Below are 23,337 nucleotides of genomic sequence, written 5' to 3'. Positions count from 1 at the left end.
TTAGAATTTCAAAACTGTCTTTAAGACAAGGTGATTGAGGTTTATATTAATTGCTTATTCCATTTTCTATTATTTTAAAATATCATTCCCTTTTTAAAAATTAAGTACAAAAATAATATAAATTTTTTATTTTGTTATTTTTTAAAATTCATTAATAATATAAAAAGTATAATTATGACTTTGATATTTCTAAAAAATGTATTATAAAGTATAATTTTAAAAAATTAATTTTTTTAAAATGTAATAATTATATTATTAAAAAAAAATTTACATTTTCCAACAAAAATCATTATTTTAGAACGGAGGAGTAGTACTTTATTCATTAAATAATCTATTTTTAATTGATGGCGTGTCTTCCTTAACTAGCCACATGATTTATAATTAGGAATATGCGGTCCAGTATTATAATATCTTAAAAACTTGACCATGTTGTTTACTCTTTCTTTCTTTTTTTCTAATCCTCAAAAAAAGTTTTTATTGATGAAACCAATAATAAAGTACAGAATTGGCAACACAAGGATGAAAAGGTATGTTTTTTCTGTAGACAAGTTAATTAATCAAAGACAACGATAAATCATATCGAACTTAAATGCTTGCATCAAATTGGGGAGTATTTGAGGATCAAATTGGGGAGTATTTGAGGAACTTGTAAGATTCATTACGGATTCAATTTTGATAATATGAACAGTTTATATCCTTAATGTATATCATTTATAGAAATAGTTAAATCTATCCGCTAATTATAATCTTTTCATTTTAATCGCATTTGTTTCTAGAAAAAAAAAAAAGGACGACATATGTTTTTTAAAATAGACGATTCAATTTTGTAGAGACAAATATAATAAAATAAAAATATTATGATAATAGAATAAATCTAATTATTTCCATAAATAATATACACAAAGTATTCTACAAAATGAACGGTTTAAATTATTGAAACTAGACCTATATGGTGAAATCCACGTGCCACTAAAGTTCTCTCAAATTCATATTTGAATTTGAAAGAAATTTAACCCTAACTATATATTTGGATGACAAGTAACTTAAAAGAAAAATGGTAATGTAATTTTGGATTTTCATAATTACTACAATATATATATCATTTCTTATTTTTCTATCCACCTATAATAACTTACTCTCTAATTGTTTTATAATATCCAATATCATAACATTTGATTTAAAATTCACATCTATCTAGATGGAGCCCGAATGTAATTTCAGATCATCATATTCCAATCTTCGAAACAAAATATAATATTCTTAATTACCTACTTCACCAAAAATTTCATTTTAAAACTAACCATGATTTGGAGGCAACTCCTCTCCAGTTTACTCCGTAAATTGGATGATACTGTATAGGTCAAAGACGCGCACAATGGATCACATCTCAACAATCCGAACCGTTTCATTTTTTAGACTATGATGTATAAATCATCCATGAAAAAAATCAATTGATCTAATAATCATATTCACATTAGTTTATAGTATTTAGTTGAAAAAAAAAATGACAAATATTATTTAAAAGTTAGACAATTTATATTTTAAAAAACAAAAATAATAAAACTAACATATCTATAATTATTAGATCGACTTAATTTTATTTTTTATTTATTTTTTTTTTATTTTTTTATAAATGAGGTACACATTGTAATTTGAAAAATTCATCAAGATAAGACTCGTTCAGCAAGTTTCTCATTTCCATATCCTATAGTAGGGAGATAAGAAATCCATCTCAACGACCCAAATAGCACCCGTCAAGAGCTGCCTCCTCTTTTGCTTATATAGTTTTAAAAACCAAAGCAACTTTGTACCAATCCTCTAGTTCATAAATCTTCACCAGAATTATGCTACTGTAAACCCTGACCATATTGTGTGTATACTATACACTGAAAAATGGGTTCTGGAACTCAGCTCCTCTTCCTTTCTCTCATTCTCACAAATCTTGTTGGTCTCACCATCGCCCAGCCTGACTTGTTATTCAACTCTTGTACCGAAACCAGTAATTACACCAGTAATAGCACATACCAGACCAACCTCAACACCCTCCTCTCCTCTCTATCATTTAACACCGATAAATACGGGTTTTACAGTTCCTCAGTTGGCGAAAACTCTGACAGAGTTAACGCGATTGTGCTTTGCAGAGGAGACGTTCAGCTCGAGACCTGTCGCAGTTGTATCAATAACGCCACTAGTAAGCTCATACAAGTTTGTCCTAACCAAAAGGAGGCCATTGGATGGTACGAGCTTTGCATGCTGCGATACTCAAACAACTACATAAATGGCACTGTGACAGACAATCCCCCTTTTTCCCAGCCGAATCCAAATTGTTAATATATAATGTAATATCATGTAATATATCATATGTATATAGTATAATAATAATATAGTATATGATCAGATATAGTATAATAATAATATATAATAGTATATGATCAGATACAGAGCATAGGGATAGGAATCCTTTCTTCTTTCGGTGGTAAAGAAGAAACACCACTCACCACTTTTCCATTATGCTTCATTATTATGTCTTCTTCTCTTTCGGTGCTTTCTCTATAAGTAAGCATTCCTCTTGTAACCAACAGATACAACATTTTCACAATATCAATTCAGATATTTTACATATCTCTCATGGTATCAGAGCGCAGGTGTTTTGCCTAGTCTCTACATTTTTCTTTTCTACGCAGACTGCTGTGCCTCTCGTCTGCATCACAGACTGTTGCATATCTCGACCTTCTCTGTTTTTCTTATTAGACCACACCAGTCTCTTCGTCTCCTCACGACGAAACCACCGCTACAAAATTCATCACCAGCCGAGGTTCCACGCGCCTCCACGCGCCTCCAGAACTTCCGGCCACGCGCAGCCTCGTTCTCCGACGTGCTCTACGCGCCTCATACACTGTCCCGCGCTACTGTGCGCCGCGGCCTCCTCTGCTAACGTGAGCCGCGTGTTTCTGACGTCAGCCGACGTCAGCCCTAGCGCTTCTGTGCGCCGCCTGCTGTCCTCTGCTAACGTACGCCGCGCACCTCTCTGCTAACGTGCGCCGCGCTTTTTGTGCACCGCCTGCTGTTCTCTGCTAACGTGCGTCGCGTACCTCTCTGCTAACGTGCGCCGCGCCTGTGACATCAGCCCTGTCGACCGTGACATCATCTGTTTGACCGGATTTGTTGACCAGACTACTCCACTCACTTTGACAAGCCAATTTAGTGCCTTTCTGGTCCTATTTTTTGGTCAGTTCACTCTATTCCTACTAATTTCGACCTTCTGAATTCAATGGTACCCTCGGATTTTTTCAATTCTACCTCGAAAGTACGATTTTGCCCTCATGGATCGCCTCAACTCCTCTAATCATCCTATTTTCGTTGTTCTTGACGGGACTAACTATGTCTTATGGGCCCAAGCTATGTCTGGATTTCTCAAAGGAAAGAAACTTTGGCGCATCATCACTGGGGATGTGTGCAAACCCATCCCCGCAACCACCGAAACCGCTGCCACCACGGACTCCGCTGCCAAATATATCAATCGTCTGGAGGATTGGGATAGTAAAAACTATCAGATCATTACCTGGTTTCGCAATACTTCTATTACATCTATCAGCCTTCAGTTTGGTCAGTTTCAACTTGACTCTGTTTCCTCTCCTGCCAAGGACATCTGGGATTTTTTACAAGAATGCTATCAGACTACTGGCCTTGCTCACCAATATCAGCTTCTGAGTCATCTTCACCGTATGCGCCAAGAAACAACTCAGACCATTAATGATTTCCTCTCCCAAATGTATTATGTTTGGGATCAGCTCGCTTTTTCTGAACCTCCATGGGATTGTACTAAGGATGCTACCTTGTTTACTACTTACCGTGACCAACATCGCTTGGTTCAGTTTCTCATGGCTCTTACTTCCCGTTTTGAGCCCGTACGCCCCTCTCTCCTCCATCGCACTCCTTTACCCACTCTTGAGCAAGCAATTTCTGAACTCCTGTCCGAGGAAACTCGGTTTGGTACTCTCCATCCGCACCCTGTGGACTCTGTTCTTGCTACTCCCCAGACTCGGAGTTCTCCTTCCCCACCTTCACCACAGAAGTCACCTTTCAAGCAGTCAACTTCACCACAGAAGTCACCTTTCAAACAGTCAACTTTCTGCAACTACTGTCAAAATCGCAGTCTTCCGTCGACTCATCTTCTGGTTAATTGTCCTGTTCGCCTCTGTCGGTTTTGCAACAAGACTGGTCCTGGTCATCTCCAGCAAGATTGCTTCCGCAATCCCGCCCGTGCTTCTCGCAATGGTCCTTCCCCCGGGCATTTTTCACGCAACAACTCCCATCGTTCTGGGACTCCGTTTAAATCACTCCCTGCTCAAGACACTGCTGCTGCTGCCTCAGAGGATTTACCTCCCCCTGTCCCTATAGATCCTTCAACTCCAGTCTTCTCTCACACAGATGTCGAAGCCATGTTTCAACATTTTTGGCACAAATCCGGTACCCCTTCCTCTCCTGCCTTGTCTGTCACCGCAGGTAACACTTCCTGGTACTTTGACTCAGCTTGTTGTAATCGCATGACCTTTGACTCTACTATTTTTACTCCTATCTCTTTTACTCCTCATGTTCCTTCTATCCATACTGCTGATGGGTCTCTTCTGTCTGTAAGTCATGTTGGTTCTGTTTCCACCTCTCACTTATCTTTATCCCATGTTTATCTTATGTCTGCTCTCACTTTAAATCTTATCTCCATTAGTCAATTATGTGAGCATGGTCTAACTGTTACCTTTTCTCATACTGGTTGTTTGGTGCAGGACCCTCGGACGGGGCAAACCCTTGGGATAGGCCGTAAGCATGGACGCCTCTACGAACTTATCCATCTTCATGTTCCGGATTCCCCTCAGATCACAGCTCCTACCACTGCTCCCACTGCTCCTCGTTTATCTCCTTTTCAGCTTTGGCACTGTCGTTTAGGCCATCTTTCTGCTGGTCGTTTAAAAACTTTAATTTCTAGTGGTCATTTAGGTCCTGTCAGTTCTGATGCTTTAGATTGTGTGTCCTGTCAACTTGCTAAACAACCTGCTTTGTCGTTTAATAAAAGTGACTCTGTTTCTCTTGCACCATTTGATCTCATCCATTCTGATATTTGGGGACCCTCTCATACTCCCACTATGGGCGGAGCCCGCTATTTTGTTGTTTTTATTGATGATTTTTCCCGTTTTACATGGTTGTTTCTTATGAAAACTCGCTCCGAACTCAAACAACTTTATTACAATTTTGCTACAATGGTTAACACACAATTTTCTAAAACTATTAAAATTTTTCGCTCCGACAATGCCATGGAATATAAAGATTTTGACTTTCTTTCCTTTCTTCAGAGTCATGGTACTCAACCTCATCGTTCCTGTCCTGGTACGTCTCAACAAAATGGACGTGCCGAACGGAAACATCGGCATATTCTTGACACTACTCGTGCTCTTCTCCTATCTTCCTCTTGTCCGGAACAGTTTTGGGGCGAGGCAACTCTCACTGCTGCTTACACTATCAATTGTGTCCCTACACCTGTCATTCATAATCACACTCCTTATGAGCGTCTGCATGGCACCCGTCCTCCTTACACCAACCTTCGGGTCTTTGGCTCTGCCTGTTTTGTTCTTCTCCAACCTCATGAACGTACCAAACTTGAACCTCGTTCCCGCCTTTGTTGCTTCTTGGGTTATGGTATTGAACATAAAGGGTATCGTTGTTGGGATCCTCTCTCCCAACGGCTTCGTATCTCTCGTCATGTGGTCTTTTGGGAACACAAAATGTTTTCCTCTCTCTCTCTCTCTCTTCCGTTTGTCTGTTCCCTCACCCTCTCTCTTTTTTACTAATCCTTCCACCGATCTGTTTTCTGATGATCTTACTCCACCACCCAAGCCAGCCTCTCTTGAGTTTTCTGATCCGCCTTCTCCACCGCCCCTGCTCGCTTCTCCCGAGATCGCCTTACCTGCTGGTCTGTCCCATGCCCCTGCTCCCTCTGATGGTCCTGCTCTTACTTCCTCGGGCTCCCCCCCTCTTGATGAGTCCCTTCTTCTGGCTCCTCCTCCGTCTGCTCGCCCACGCCGGGTAACCCAACCTTCTACTCGTCTTCGTGACTTTATTGTTGGTTCTACTGCTTTTTCTACTTATGAACCGACCTCCTATCGTGAGGCTCGCTCTAATCCTCTTTGGCAGCAAGCTATGACTACTGAATTGCAGGCTTTAGCCAAAACTCATACTTGGGACATTGTTGATCTTCCTCCTGGCAAATCTGCCATTGGCTGCAAATGGGTATACAAAATCAAGACTTGTTCTGATGGTTCTATTGAGCGCTACAAAGCCCGCCTTGTTGCCAAAGGCTTTAACCAAGAATATGGTATTGACTATGAAGAGACCTTTGCTCCTGTTGCTCGTCTCACCTCTGTTCGCAGCTTACTTGCTGTTGCTACCTCCCGCCAATGGGATCTTTATCAACTGGACGTCACCAATGCTTTTCTTAATGGTGATCTTCTCGAGGAGGTATACATGCAACCTCCCCCTGGGTCTACTTATCCACCTCATAAAGTCTGCAAACTTAAGCGTGCCTTATACGGTCTCAAACAAGCTCCACGCGCTTGGTTTGCCAAGTTCAGCTCTACTATTCATGACTGTGGTTTCACCTCCAGCTCTTATGATACTGCTCTTTTTATCCGGAAAACAGCTCACGGGACCACCCTGCTTTTACTTTATGTGGATGACATGATTATCACCGGTGATGATATCAATGGTATTCTTCTCCTTAAACAGTTTCTTAGCCATCATTTCGAGATGAAAGACCTTGGTCCTCTCAGCTATTTCTTGGGTCTTGAAATCTTCCATGATTCTACGGGTTCTTTTATCTCTCAGGCTAAGTATACCTCTGATCTTCTCACCCGTGCTGGTCTTACGGATTGCAAGACTGCCTCCACTCCCCTCGAGCCTCAGAGTCGTCTTACACCTCTTGATGGCACTCTTCTCTCTGATGCTACCTTATATCGTCAGCTGGTTGGCAGTCTTGTCTATCTCACTGTTACTCGTCCTGATATTGCCTATGCTGTTCATATTGTCAGCCAGTTTATGTCGGCTCCTCGTACCCCTCATTATGCTGCCTTAATTCGTATCCTTCGGTATCTCAAAGGCACCCTGTTTCATGGTCTTCATTATTCCGCCCGCTCCTCTCTCCAGCTTCGTGCTTTTTCCGATGCTGATTGGGCTGGAGATCCTACTGACCGCCGGTCTACTACTGGGTTCTGCTTTTTTCTGGGTGATTCTCTTATTTCTTGGCGCAGCAAGAAACAATCTCTTACTGCTCGTTCCAGTACTGAGGCCGAATACCGTGCTCTTGCTGATACTACTCAGGAGCTTCTCTGGCTTCGTTGGCTTCTTCCTGATCTGGGTGTTACCTCATCTGGTGCTACTGACCTTTTTTGTGACAATCACAGTGCTCTTCAAATTGCTCACAATGATGTTTTTCATGATCGCACCAAGCACATTGAGATTGACTGTCATTTTATTCGTCAACACGTTACTCGTGGTACTGTTCATCTCCTTCTGATCTCTTCTGTTGATCAACCTGCTGATATCTTCACCAAAGCTCATTCTCCTGGCCGCTTCATTGAACTTGTCTCCAAACTCCAGTTGGTCAATGTTTTTCCACCTTGAGTTTGAGGGGGGCTGTTAATATATAATGTAATATCATGTAATATATCATATGTATATAGTATAATAATAATATAGTATATGATCAGATATAGTATAATAATAATATATAATAGTATATGATCAGATACAGAGCATAGGGATAGGAATCCTTTCTTCTTTTGGTGGTAAAGAAGAAACACCACTCACCACTTTTCCATTATGCTTCATTATTATGTCTTCTTCTCTTTCGGTGCTTTCTCTATAAGTAAGCATTCCTCTTGTAACCAACAGATACAACATTTTCACAATATCAATTCAGATATTTTACATATCTCTCACAAATTATGTAACAAATACAAGCTTGGACCAATTCAATAATGATCTGAGAACCTTGTTGGATAGCCTTCGAAGCCAGGCTTCGTCAGGAGACCATCGTCGCAAGTTTGCAGCTGGAAACACAACTGCTCCGGAGTTCAAAACTATTTATGGACTTGAGCAGTGCACCCCTGATTTATCTGAGCAGCAATGCGGTGATTGTCGAACCAAGGCTATTGAAGCTATTCCAAGCTTTTGTGCTGGGAAACAAGGAGGGAGATTTGCTACACCAAGTTGTAATTATCGGTTTGAGACCTACAATTTCTTTAATGAGATTCCAGCTGATTCACCACCACCATTATCACCACCAGCAGAGCCGGCTCAACCACATGTGAGGCCTCAAGGGAAAAATCAAAGTGAGACTTTTTTATATTTTTTTTGGTCGTGAACGTATTGAAATAGTAAATCATTTTTTTTTTTTTTGTATGCAGATTTTCAAACATCATAGATGATGCACAATTTATTTCAACACAAGAAAAAATCACCCTGTTTGTCCTTCGTGCACGAAAAAAAATAACAGTGTCCTGTTCATAATATAATTCTGTAAATGAGGAGTTCTCACCAAATCTTCTTGACAATTTAAGCTTTTTGGTACAATTAGTGATGTAATGTGGGATTTGAACTCAAATCGTCAGAGGTCATACATTCAAGTTTCCTCGACTAAATTTCCTACCAAATTTGCATTTTGCTCCTTTTACATGCTTGAATGTATGCATCACCACATGTGAGATAAAACAGCACGAAGGAGAGAGAATTGGAGACTGATGAATTGAACCATTTTACTCAAAATTTAAGAAGTCCTGTGTATGACTTGACAGTGCTTTACTCCCTTGTCTTTTTAAAATAACCAAATGCTCCCTATGTGATTTAAGACTAAAATACAACTGTTAATACCGTTAACTAAAGATGTGAAATGACTGACTATAATACTGTCAAACCCTATTTTTTTTTTGTTATTTTCTTTCTCTCTCACCTCTCATATACATAATTTATAATGTCTAGTATTAATTCAATTAAATCACAATTAATTATAAATTCTTAATTATTTATTGTTATTCTTAAATTTTTATTGTAATTTTAATTTAATTATATTTTAGATCACAATTAATCCTAAATATTTAACTATTTATTGTAATTGCTAACTTTTTAATGTAATTTTAATTTAAAATGAGAGTTTATGTACATAATATAATGAAAAATATTTTGTAACCACCATTGATTCCATGCAAGGGCGCACATTGCAGCCACCACCTTTCATCAACTTCTTGCCTTCATAAATCAAGTAACCAATTGCATCCATGGAAGGGTACAAATTGCAGCCACCACCAGAGATCAATTCCATACCTTTAGAACTCAAGTAGCCCTGCCAACAATGAAGCAGAATGTAAGCATTACCAAGGATAGGGTAACACAAACCACATAGCAACACTAGGATTAGACTCTCAATATATGGGCTCTCATTACTCAATCCACAACATAGGAACTCACAACACTCTGCAACAGCTTCCTTAGTCTGCATATAAAGAGAGATTATATATTTAAATATTAGTACACCACTCTTATAGGGGATAAATTCACTCAATCCATAGTATTTAACCTCACAACTCTCAGTATACATCATATAAATGTGTGGCTCAAATCACTTGTTAAATATAGTATATATATTCTCTTCATAATTATGTCCATATTGTACTCATTGTCATACTTAGAATTATCATGCCTAACTCTCTCTCCTCCGGCCCGTTGTCCACCAAAAAAAAAAACTCTCTCCTCCCATACAAAGGAGTCTTGTATTCATTGTTTATTCACTAATGATTAATACAGAGTTTCTCTTTCTCTCACTCACTTCCTCTCTCTCTAACATTATAACATGGTATTAGAGCTTAGGTGTTTCTTCTAGACTCCTTATCTATTCTTCAGCAGCGTTATCACGTTGCTTCTGTCATCATCAAACCATTAGATCATACTGTTTTTGCATATCATTACTGTTTTAACCATTTGACTACACCAGACTGTTCGTCTTCTCAAGATGAAGTCAATGCCGCCAGAAACATCTTTATTGGACCTCAGACACGCCCTCATGTGCTGCCCAAAGAGAGGCATGTCACGCCTCCTTGTCGCCATGCTCTCCACACGCATTCATGTGCACTCTCTTAGCACTCTGTGTTGTTGACATAAGCCCTAGCCACGTTCCAGCCATTTACGCCGCGCCTATATGCCTTCATTGCTGATGTCATCTTACATTAGCCCTATCTAACGTCAACTTTCATGCTTCTGTGCACGTCATCGCTGATATCTAGCTCAGCACCCCTGTGCCTCTGCTACAATCGTGCTACTCGCACCTGCTTTATTATCGTGAGTCACGCCTCTGCCTCAGCACCCCTGTGCCTTTGTCTCTGTCATGCGCCGCACCCTCCTTTACTATTGTGTGCCGCATACTTCTCTACTATTGTGCACCGCACCTTATCATTGGCTTATTTTTGCACCTAGACATCTATTTTTGGGTCGATTTAGCCGGTACCAACTATTTTCGACCCTCTAGATTCACTGATACACTCTGTTTTACCCAATTCTACTCCGACACCATTGATCCCTCTTTGTGATTCCTATTTTGCTCACTCAATGGATCATTTAGACAACTCTTATCAGCACGGTGGCTCTTTTAGGCCACTTACGACTCATAGTCAACATCACTCTTTGGCTCACTTTGCCTTCACTGCTACCAATCGTCAGCTACATGCTCAACATTCTCTAGGTGGCTCTTTTGCTACTCCTGAACCTTTACCAACCTGCACTCGTCATGATATTGAAGCCATAGTGAAAAAGGTTATTTTTAGCTCTACTTCTGGTACACCCTCTACTGCTCTTTCAATTACTCTAGATACTTCTTCTTGGTATTTTTGATTTAACATGCTGCAACCATATGACCTCTAACCCTACACTTTTCTCGTCCACTACATTTTCTTCTACTTTACCTGTTATTCACACTGCTGATGGTTTCCAAATGAATGTTAGTCATATAGGTCATATTTCCACTTTTAATGTCTCTCTTCCTCATATTTATCTAATCCCAAACCTTATCCTTAATCTTATTTCTATTAGTTAACTCTGTGATCTTGGTATCAATGTTCTCTTTTCTCCAACTGGTTGTGTTGTGCAGGATCTGAAAATGGACAGACTTTTAGGGTAGATTGTAGACATGGATGTCTGTATGAGCTCATCCATCTTCGCATTCCCTCATCCAGTCATGCTTCTGTCCAGACTGATGTTCCTCCTGCTACTAGTTCTCCTCTTGGTATCTGGTATTCTCGGTTAGGTCATGTATCATTTGGTCGTTTACAATCACTGGTTTCAAGTGGTCAGTTAGGTCTTGTTCCAAATAATAAAGTAGATTGTCTATGTTGCCAACTTGCAAAACAACCTTCTTTACCATTTAATATTAGTACTTCTATGTCTCATGCACATTTTGATCTCATACATTCTGATGTTTGGGAGCCTTCACCTAATGCCACCATGGGGAGATCTAAATACTGTCATATTTATCGATGATTTCACTCGTTTTACCTAATTATTTCTTATGAAATCTTGCTCTGAGTTACAACAAATATACTATGAGTTTTCACGAATTGTCAAAACTCAGTTTTCTTCCACCATCAAAATTTTTTTGTGCTGATAATGCCCCAAATACAAAGAAACTCATTTTTTGAGATTCTTTCGTCAAAATGGCACTCTTTCTCACTATTCTTACCCCGGTATCTCCTAACAAAATGGTTGTACTGAGCGCAAACATCGCCATATCTTAGATATTGTCCGTGCCCTTTTAATATCTTCTTCTTGTCCTGAACGTTTTTGATATCTTCTATACTATCAACCGTGTCCCTTCCCCTACCAAAAAAAATCAAACCTGACATGATGGCTACTCCTCCCACTACATCATTCTTTACATATCTTTCTTTTTTGTTTGATGAGCTTGATACAGATGCCACTTCTGACATGATGACTCTGGCCTATCCTGAGGATTTTGCTCCGTCTCCTAGTCCTACTGCACCACTCCTTGATCTTGAGCCTGCTATTGCTTCTACCCCTGCTCCTGCTCCTGCTCCTAGTCGTGTCCTCATTCCCTCTTCCTGTGAGCCTCATGTATCCCTTGATTTTAGTACATTATCTTTTGCACCAGAGGTACCTCTTCGTTATTCTACTCAGGTAACCTAACCTTTTGTACTTCTTTCTTATTTCATTGTTGGTTCCACTACTTTTTCTTCTTATGAACCTACTTCCTATCAAGCAGTTTGTTCTAATCCTATTTGGCAACAAGCTATGACTGACGAACTGTAGGCTTTTGATAAAACTCATACTTGGGATGCGGTCGATCTTCCTCCTAGCAAAAGTGTTGTTAGCTGCAAATGGGTTTACAAGATCAAGATCCATTCTGACGGTTTTATTGAGCGTTACAAAGCTCGTCTTGTTGCTCAGGGGTTCAGTTACGAATATGGGTTGACAATGAGAAGACTTTTGCTCCTTATTGCTCGTCTTGCTTCCATTTGCAGCTTATTTGCAGTTGCTGCTGCACATCCTTGGAATCTTTGTTAAATGGATGTTAAGAATGTTTTTCTCAATCGTGATCTGACTGAGGAAGTTTACATGCAACCTCCTTCTGGTTCCTCGGTTCCGTTATCCAAAGTCTGCAAATTTCATCGTGCTTTATATGGTTTGAAACAAGCTCCTCAGGCTTAGTTTGCCAAGTTTAGTTCTACCATTTGTGACTTCGGGTTCTTCTCTAGTGCTTATGATTCTACCCTATTTATTTGTAAGACAGAGCATGGTACTATTCTTCTTCTTTTTCTCTATGTGGATGATATGATCATCACCGGGGATGACACAGTAGGTATCTATAGTCTCAAACAATTCTGTAGTCATCAGTTTGAGATAAAGAATTTGGGTTTGCTTAGCTACTTCCTCAAATTGGAAATCTCTCATGATTCCTCTAGTTATTTTCTTTTTCAGGATACCTCTGATTTATTAGCTCAAGCTAGTCTTACCGATTGCAAGATTTCCTCTACTCCAGTTGATCCTTAGACTCGTCTCACACCTCTTGGTGGTCATTTGTTGTATGATGCTACTTTATATCGTCAGCTCATTGGCAATCTTGTTTGTCTCACAGTTACTTGTTCAGACATTGCTTATGATGTTCACATTGTCAGTCAATTTATGGTTGCTCATCGTTCTCCGCACTTTGATGCTTTGGTTCACATTTTGCGCTATCTCAAAGCCACTATGTTTCATGGTCTTCACTGCTCCACTCACCCTTTCTCTACAGTTATATACATTTTCTGATGTAAATTGGGCAGGGGATCCTACTGACTGCTACTCTACTATAGGGTTCTGCTTCTTCTTGGATGACTCTCTTTCATTGCTTGCTGTAGCAAGAAAAAAACTCTTATTGGTCGTTTTAGTATAGAGGCTGAGTATCGTACTCTTGCTGACACTACTCACGAGCTTGTATGGCTTCGTTGGCTTCCGTCTGATATAGGAGTTTCTCATCCTATTGCCACCAATCTCTATTATGACAAACAGAGTGCCATTCAAATTGCACATAATGTTGTCTTCCATGATCGCACCAAGCATATTGAGATAGACTGTCACTTGATACAGCAACATGTTACTCGTGGCACTGTTCGTCTTCTTTTTGTTACCTCTGTCGATCAGACAGTCGACATCTTTACCAAGGCTCATCCTCTAGGACGTTACTTTGATTTTCTTGCCAAGCTCAAGTTAATATCTGCCTTACTACCTTGAGCTTGAGGGAGGGGTGTGTGTGTGTGTTAAATATAGTATATATATTCTCTTCATATTTATGTCCATATTATATTCATTACCATACTTAGGATTACCAAACTTAACTCTCTCTCCTCCTATATAAAGCAGTCTTGTATTCATTATTTATTCACTAATGATTAATACATAGTTTCTTTTTTCTTTCTCTTTTCCTCTCTTTCAAATTTTATAACATCCCTCAACCCTTAAAAGACTCTATTTAGCTCCATGTAAAGCACAACTACACAAACAACAAATAATTAGGGAAAGCACACTCAGTTTATGTTCTTCTTCACTCAACTCTCATTTAGTGAAACTCAAATCACTCAGCACAAAGGAGCTAAACTAACACAAAGGAGAGAGAATTAGAGACTATGATGAATTGAACCATTTTACTTAAAATTTAAGAAGTCTTGTGGTATGGCTTGATAGTGCTTTACTCCCCTGTCTTTTAAAAATAGCTAAATGCCACCTATGTGATTTTGGACTAAAATGCAACCGTTAACTATAGATGTGAAATGACTATAATACCGTCAAACCCTATTTATTTATTTTTTGTTATTTTCTTTCTCTCACACCTCTCAGATACATAATTTATAATGTCTAGTATTAATTCAATTAATTCACAATTAATTATTAATTATTAATTATAAATTCTTAATTATTAATTATTTATTGTAATTCTTAAATTTTTATTCTAATTTTAATTTTATCATATTTTAGATCACAATTAATCCTAAATATTTAGCTATTTATTGCAATTGCTAACTTTTTAATCTAATTTTAATTTAAAATTTAAGAAGTCCTGTGGTATGGGTTGATAGTATTTTAGTCCAAAATCATATGGAGACTTTCTAGCTATAATTGAATGATAGGAGGGAAATGCTTCAGCCCTAAACCACAAAGGGAAAAAATTAATTTAACCCAATTTTAAGTTATTAGGAGAATTAGTAATCAAGCTTGGATAATTCTTGAAAGACGTCCCAAAAGATAATAACTAGATGCCGGGGTCATGTGTGTTTTTCTTTGGGAAATTTAGCTATAAACCCCCTTTACCTTCCTTTCATTGTTAAAAGGACTAGGAAAAAAATTATACTTTCTAAACTCCCTCATAATTATAAAGCCTTGCATAAAAGACAAAATTTATTATTTAAATATTTTATCAGACTATTATACCCCTCAACTAGATCTTCCCACCTTCTCCGTCTCTCTCCTCATCTATTCTACCAAGATCAGCGACGGACATCACAGATTTCACGCCCGGTAGTGGTGGTGGATCTAGATCTGGAACCAACAGATTTAGATCTCACAGTTGAGCAGGAGCAACGACAGATCTGGATTTTTGATTCAGCAGCAAAGGCAACGTTGAAAACGACGACCTCATTGACAGCAGCTTCAATCCCCGTCAGCTTCTCGAGGTTATGATGTTGCGTACGGTGGTGTCGACGTGAAGAATGCTTCAATGGAGGTGAGGCCGGAGTTTGAATACGGTTACCATGCTAATGTAGTGAAAGGTTCAGAGTTTGATGTGGTGAAACAGTGAAGAAAACGACAACTGAACTTGTGACGAAAGTTCTATCCCAATCCGCAGCACAGAGTCCGCGTAGTCTCTGGATCTCTCTACGGCTGTAAGAAAAACAAGAAAATATATGTATATATATATATATATATTTGTGTGTATGAGTGTTGTTGAACACATGTATTCTTTTCATTGAGATTTGTGATTGTTGATCGAGTTTTAGAAGTTTTTCTTCTCAATTAGATATGTTGATTTGTTGATTAATTTATTTTGTTTTTGTTTGTTTGTTTGTTTTTTTTTATTATTTATTTTTGTTGTTTTTTATCTAATTTCATTTGATAGAACCAGAGTAAAATTTTACTCTGGTTCTATTGCTCTGTTTTTTGTTTCAGATAATGAGAGTAAAATTTTACTCTAATTCTATTGCTCTGTTTTTTGTTTGAGAGAATTAGAGTAAAATTTTACTCTGGTGTTAGAATGACAGTAAAATTTTACTGTCAAGAGGTGGTCATTGCCAAACACTTCAGCCGCCACAAACACTGCCTTCGCTTTTTTACTTTTGTGCAGAGTAACATTTTACTTTTAGCTTCAGAGTCTCACAGTTTACTCGTTTTTCAGAGTAAAATTTTACTTTTATACAGAGTAAAATTTTACTTTTAGGTTCAGAGTCTCACAGTTTACTCGTTTTTCAGAGTAAAATTTTACTTTTATATAGAGTAAAATTTTACTTTTGTATAGAGTCTAACATTTTACTAGTTTTTTAAAGTAAAATTTTTCTTTTATACAGAGTTAAATTTTACTCTGAAATACACAGTGAAGATGGCTTAATAGGAGAACTGATAGATATGAGGGTAATATAGTAAAAGAAACAAGTTTTAAAATATTAGGGGGTTTTGAAAGTACTTATATGATTCTTATCCTTTTGAAAGACAAATTAGATAGTGAGCGGGCTATTACCAAATCCCCCTTTTTCTTTTTGGTTGCAATTCATGGATCTCGACAACTATATATCCCTGTTTACTTAGATACGCATCGAACGTTTAATATCCATAGTTATAGCATGATTTAATGAGAGATAATTTCTTTTTCTTTTTTTTTTTTTTTGGCAGGAAATGATGATAATACAACTCGAACAGTCACCATTATTGTTGTTTCGGTTATTTCTTTTGTGATAGTACTTATTGTATGCATTTGCATCTTCTTAAGAAAGAGAAAGCAGAGGAAGCCAAAGAAGAATGTTGAAAGTAAGTTTAAGATAGTTTTATTTAGATCTCTATGTGGACTTTAATACAATTTTGTTTCAATTGAAACCATTAACAAATCAAAAAAAGAAAGTAGAACAACTCTAAATGATGTCAATTATCTCAGTATGTTCTTGCCAAAAATAAATCTTGGAGAGGAAATTAAAAGATACCTTCTTAATGTGCCTGTGGAAAATTTTAGGATGCTAATTTGGAATACCATATAAGATGGTTATGATTTAAAGGAAGTTATCAACATTACTAAAAGATCCATATTTTCATTTATAGCTTTTATTGACATAATTATTAACTTGTTTCAGTTTGTAAGGATATGGATGAAATTAGCACAGTGGAATCCTTGCAATACGACTTTGAGACTATTAGTGTTGCAACAAATAACTTCTCTGATGCTAATAAGCTCGGACAAGGTGGATTTGGTGTTGTTTACTGGGTAATTAAATATTCAATTACGAATATGATGGATCCTTCATGTTTAAAATTAAATTTTATATTTGCTAAAAATAGTTTAATTTGTTTAACATGAATTTTGTTCATCTTCAGGGTAGGCTCCCAAACAGACAAGAAATAGCTGTGAAAAGGCTATCTAGTGATTCTGGACAAGGAGAACTAGAGTTTAAGAACGAGGTTATGCTAGTTGCCAAGCTTCAACACAGGAATTTGGTTAGACTATTGGGATTCTGCCTTGAAGGAATAGAAAGAATTCTTATTTACGAGTTTGTGACCAATTCGAGCCTCAATAACTTCATATTCGGTATGATTGTTGTGTTGTTTTCCTATACATTGCATTGTTATCAACTTCATCTTGACGTACCTAAAATATGCATTGTCATCGCTTTGCATCGAAGAGGGGACACTACAGTGAAAATATATCTTGATCCAAATATCATTTCATCATATGATAAAGCCTAAAACTAGAATCCTTGAAGTACATTTTTAGATGATTTAATCCATTTTGAGTTTTGGTTCAACCTTCTACATGAATAAATCTGTAGATCCCATTAATCGTGCACAATTGGATTGGGATATGCGTTACAAGATCATAAGAGGCATTTCTCGTGGACTTCTATATCTTCACGAAGATTCACGACTTCGAATTATTCATCGTGATCTCAAAGCTAGCAATGTTTTGTTAGATGCACAGATGAATCCCAAAATTTCAGATTTTGGCATGGCAAGATTGTTTGTATTAGATGAAACTCAAGGGAATACAAGCAGAATCGTGGGAACCTAGTAAGTGCTAAATTTTTCCCTGCATTGTATGATTAAAATCAACATTCTATAATTGTTTATTTCCAAATGGTTTTGGTTCATATGCTGATAATTGTTTTTGTATACAAAATATGCTTTGAATAAGAAAAAAAATAAAAAAAAATTAACAAACCATTTTTGTTATAATCATTAAGAATTGGTAACTATAGAGATAAGGTCATAAAAGAGAGTTGGTTTCAATCAATACAATAATGACATGTCATTTCATATACATCTTTTGATATAAAAGTTTAGTCATTGCAATATTACTCTAATCTATTATTGCCACTAATATATTAAACATTACAGGGGATATATGGCTCCAGAGTATGCAATGCATGGCCAATTTTCAGTCAAGTCAGATGTGTTTAGTTTCGGTGTCTTAGTTTTGGAAATTGTGAGTGGTCAGAAGAATAATTGTTTCCAAAATGAGGATAATGTAGAGGACCTCTTAAGTTATGTAAGTATGAATTAATATCAATGACAACTTACAAGTCCCATGAAATTTTACAGCCCCTAAAAGCTTATTGCACATATTGATTCTTGTAGGCTTGGAAAACTTGGCGAGAAGGAACAATATCAAATTTGATAGACCCTGCATTGAGGGATGGCTCAGGTTCACTACGTGAAATAATGAGATGCATTCATATTGGGCTGCTATGCGTACAAGAAAATGTAGTTGTAAGACCAACCATGGCTTCAGTTGTTGTCATGCTTAATAGCTTTTCTCTTACTCTTTCATTACCTTTAGAACCAACACCTTTTGCGCTTAGTACCATCAATTCAGAGATACCATTACTCCAAGAGAATAATTATGTTGTATCTGAGTTCAATCAATCAAAAAGTAAATCCACCCATATGTCAGTCAATGAAGCTTCAATTACCGAGTTATACCCTCGATAGATTTTTAGGTTGAGATTGAAGTGACAAATATATTTGTATGAGTTTTTGTTTTCTATTTTTTCTCTTTTGAATTTCTTTATTTTAAAGGAATAATGTTTGAGTTTATTAAGACATTATAAAGGATTGTACTTTTGTCGCTACAGGGGTAGGACTAGGATGAGTTACCTCGTAAAAAACATGTTATCTATTTTTTAAGATATTGGATATAGTGATTCCATTCTAATCCCGACTCTACAAAAAGTATATTTGTAACGAGTAGAAAATTTAATTATTCAAACCACCATAATTCCTTATTTATCAAATTTTGGTTGTGAAGATGATAAGCAATGAAGTAACATTTAATAACTAATATTGTATCTAATAGGCTGTGTCGGCATTGTTTTTCCCAATAGTTTTCCATGTATATTGTTGTGTTTTTGTGTTTTACTTGATTATTGCAATATTGTGTAGATGACATATGCAAGATTGAGCTATTAGATTTGGCAAACACAATAGGTGCATTGAATTAAGTTTTTGGCTCAATCACCTCCCTTGTGCACAAACATGGTTTTCAACTTCAGATTGTTCGTTTGAAAGTTGATTTGGCAAATCTCCAATCTCAACCGTTTTCTGATAAAAATTTTGAATTTCAATATCAGATCAAATCAAAATTGGAAGATTTGCTAGCAAGAGAAGAAATGTACCTACATCATAGGTCCAGGGTCAGATGGTTAAATTATGGGGATAAAAACTCTAATTTTTTTCATGCCGTCGTCAGAGAAATCGAATCCTTCGACTACAAGATGAGAATGGAGGTTGGATGGATTCAGAATTAGAGATAAATTGCCACTTGCTTGAGTATTTCTCTCAATCGTTTTCAAGTGAAGGGGAAAGAAATTTTAGTGAAGCCCTCTCTGTGGTTCAACCACTTGTGACAGAAGTGACGAACCGTCTGATGAAGAAGTTCGAACTGCTGTTTTCCAGTGAGGTGCTGTTAAATCACCTGGGCTAGATGGTTATCCTAGGTTCTTTTACCAAACCTATTAGGATGTGGTGGGCAACCAGGTTTGTCAAGTTGTTCGAAGCTTTTTTGTGGAAGGGCACATACTTAAAAGAGCTCAATAAAATGAATTTGGTACTGATTCCAAAGGTTGGTAGCCCTTCAAAGTTATCACATTCCCGCCCAATTAGTCTTTGTAATTTCAGTGTTAAGATCATTACCAAAATTCTGGCCAATCGTCTGAAAAAAGTCCTTGGTCTCCTAATTTCTCCAAACCAGTCAGCTTTTGTTTCTGGGAGGATGATCCAAGATAATATCCTAGTATCTCATGAAACTTTTACTCTTTGAAATTGAAGAAGGTAGGGACTGTTTGTCACTGGCTATAAAACTCAATTTCAATAAAGCTTATGATAGAATAAAATGGGATTTCTTGGCCGCGGTCTTGAAGAAGATGGGTTTTCATCCGATGTGGGTCCAATGGGTTATGGAATGTGTATCAACTATGAGCTTTTCAGTCTGTGCTAATGGCGAGAAAAAGGCCTCTTTTATTCCCACCCGTGGGCTTCGCCAAGGGGATCCTCTATCTCCATATCTCTTTATTTTGGTTGCAGATGTACTCTTAAATCTTCTCTCTTAAGGACCATAGAGAAAAGGCAAATTTCTGAATTCAAGATTGCAAGGCAATGCATCTATTTCTAAAGGCTGATGTCTCTGAATGTCAAAAAGATTTGGAAATCTTGTCAACTTATTGTGAAGCATCAGGACAATTGATTAATTTTGATAAGTCGAGAGTATAATTCTCCTCCAACGTCCCCCCAAATTTGTGTAGTTCCATTTGTGCTCTATCTGGTCTTAAAGTTTCACACTCAAATGCAAAATACTTGGGGCTGCCCTCATTTAAGGGAAGGTCAAAGGCGGAGGCCTATGAGTTTCTCATTGAAAAACTGGTGTCAAAACTTCAGGGTTTGAAGATGAAATTGCTCTCGCAAGTTGCAAGGGAAACTTAGATAGGGGCAGTAGTACAGACGATTCCCTCGTATGCTATGGTTTGTTTTGCTTTCCCAAAAAGGTTCTGCACTAAATTGAATTCCTATATTTGTAGGTTTTGGTGGGGAGGGGAGCTTGATGTTAGAGGGATCCACTGGGTTAGTTGGGATCAACTGGTGCTGTCAAAATTTGAAGGAGGGCTGGGATTTACAGATTTCAATAAGTTCAATTTGGTGTTGCTATCAAGACAAGGATGGAGGTTAATTAATTATCTGAATTCATTCAGTGCTTGAATTTTGAAAGGCATTTATTTTCCTCATTCTAGTTTTATGAGCGTCGTGGGCATGGGCAAGTCTCCTCTAGGAAAGGGAAATTTTAAAAGAACGTGTGAGGTGGCAAGTAAGCTCTGGGTCTTTTATTCGGTTCTGGGATGATAAATAGGTCCCCTCTCTTCCAGATTTTAGAGTAACGTCTTCGAAACCTGTGGGTTTTGAGATTGAGAGAATGGAGGATGCTATTGATGCAAACAAAAGCTGGAAACTGGATGTGACTCTGAGATACAAGCTATTACCTCTACCCTTATTGCTTTGGCCCCTATGGAAGATTCTCAAGTTTGGCATTATGAATCAAAAGGCATATGTTCGATTAACTCGGGGTATCACACTGCCTTTCCAGTGTTAAACGACACTGTGGTCCAGAAACCGTCATCTTCTTTCCAGCCTCCAAGTAAGGTTTGGAAACAAATTTGGGCCCTCAAAGTTCCACCAAAGATCCATCACGTCTAGTGGCGTGTGTGCAAAAATGCCTTAGCCTCCAGAGAGAACCTGTTTAGAAGGAGGTGTATATATTCAAATCTTTGTCAAATCTGTCAGTCCAGATCTGAATCGGTTGAACATTTACTTTTGTGATTAGGTTCGAGCAATATGGTTTGGGAGTGATCTAAATTACAGAGTCAACTGAAGTTCCATCCACTAGGTTTTAGAATGGATGGTCGTGTGATTTGATGGAACAGTTTCAGAATGTTGAAGAGCGTGATAATTTCTTTGGTCAAGTTGCTTGGACTGGTTGGTTTATTTGGAAAGGAAGGAATGAATTTATCTTTAACCATCAGCCGATTGATCCTATTTCAATTTTACATCGTGTTCGAATGGCAAGAACAAAATTTGAGTCAACTACTGGCATGGGTGATAATTCGCGTCTGCAGATTCATGCTGGTGCTAACCTTTTTGCAGGGAATTGGGTGCCTCCGTCCTCGGGGGATTATAAGATAAATTGCGATCTGGCAGTAAAGAAGGGCTCAAATCAAGCAACAGCTGCAGTTATTCTAAAGGGCAGTTGATTGATGGACTTACAAAGAAGTGTTGTATCTCATCCTCCCCCCAAGGTGAAGCTCTAGCCTGCCGTCTTGCTTGTCAATTGGCTCAAGATTATAATCTTTCGATGGTGGAGGTGGAAAGAGACAATAATAAATCTGTCATCCATCTCTGTGTTTCCGAGGATGTTCCCCCTTGGAAATGTGGAGCAATTGTTAATGACATTAAGATGTTGGCAGATCGAGGGAATCTTTCTTCTCATTAGTGTCCAAGAGCAGCAAATGGCGCTGCCCACTAGGTGACCCAGGCTTTCCCTCATGATCGTTTTTCCATTGATTAGCTTTGGGGTTTAGCTCTGTTTATTTCATTTCCTCTGTTAAAATAAATAAAAATAAAAATAAAAAGTGTGATCTTCTATTATTATTGTAGTAGTGATAATTGCGCATCATGTTTTTTATTTTATTTTATGTGAGTGTACACGTCGATGTCTAAATTTGCACTTCAACCATACACTCTCTCATTTTGAGGGGAAGTAGTCGTAGATGAAATTAAAAAACTAAAATTGTTTTATCAATTTCAGAATTATTACCAAGACAATCAATATTCAATATTAGAGTAGAATTTCCTTTAAGATTATTTGATTAACATCATCATAATTACATGTTGTAAGATTTCTTTTTCCCAATTCACAAATGGCTTAGACGTAGATGTGTTTGATAAAACTACAAATAGAAAAATGGAAATTGAAAATAAAATGTTGAATTTTTTAAGTTAAAAAACTGTTTGATGAAAATTTAAATGTTGAACTAAAAATAAGTTGTTTGATATGTACAAAATCAAATTTAAAATTTATTATTTTTAAATTGTATATTTGACTTTTTGTATTGTGATAGTGGTGGTGATGGTATGATGTTGATGGTGTTGGTGGTAGTGGTAGTGGTAGTGGTAATGGTAATGGCAGTGGCATAGTGGTGGCGGTGGCGGCATGGTAGCGTTAATGGTAGTGGGGGTGCTAGCAATTGTGATGCTAATGGTAGTAATGTGATGGTGGTGCATATGGAAATAATGATAATGGTAATTAAGGTGGTGGTGGCATGATGGTGTTAATGGTAGTAGTGGTGGTAATGACAGCAGTGATAGTAATGATAACAAAATAATGGTGGTGCTTATGGAAATAATACAATGGTAACGAAGATGGTGATAATAGTAGTAGTAGCATGATGGTTGTGGCGGCAGCGACATAGTATAGTGGTGTGGTGATGGTAATGGTAGTGATAGCAGTTGCGG

General features: G+C 37.6%; 1 pseudogene across 1 annotated transcript; it reads left to right on the top strand.

Moving 5' to 3' along the window:
• Positions 1–1,657: 1,657 nt before the first annotated feature.
• On the top strand, positions 1,658–18,884 carry LOC114282017 (cysteine-rich receptor-like protein kinase 7; annotated as a pseudogene). The gene is made up of 11 exons (XR_014341270.1): positions 1,658–2,326; positions 3,596–3,606; positions 4,239–4,519; positions 6,423–6,510; positions 7,970–8,381; positions 16,468–16,602; positions 16,920–17,050; positions 17,161–17,371; positions 17,613–17,850; positions 18,178–18,328; positions 18,418–18,884. The product of XR_014341270.1 is annotated as a cysteine-rich receptor-like protein kinase 7 (transcript).
• The last annotated feature ends 4,453 nt before the right edge of the window (positions 18,885–23,337 follow it).

This window comes from Camellia sinensis, chromosome 9 (genome assembly GCF_055761805.1).
Source record: "Camellia sinensis isolate YWXY chromosome 9, ASM5576180v1, whole genome shotgun sequence".
NCBI lineage: Eukaryota > Viridiplantae > Streptophyta > Magnoliopsida > Ericales > Theaceae > Camellia > Camellia sinensis.
This window is presented reverse-complemented; position numbering and strand designations above follow the sequence as displayed.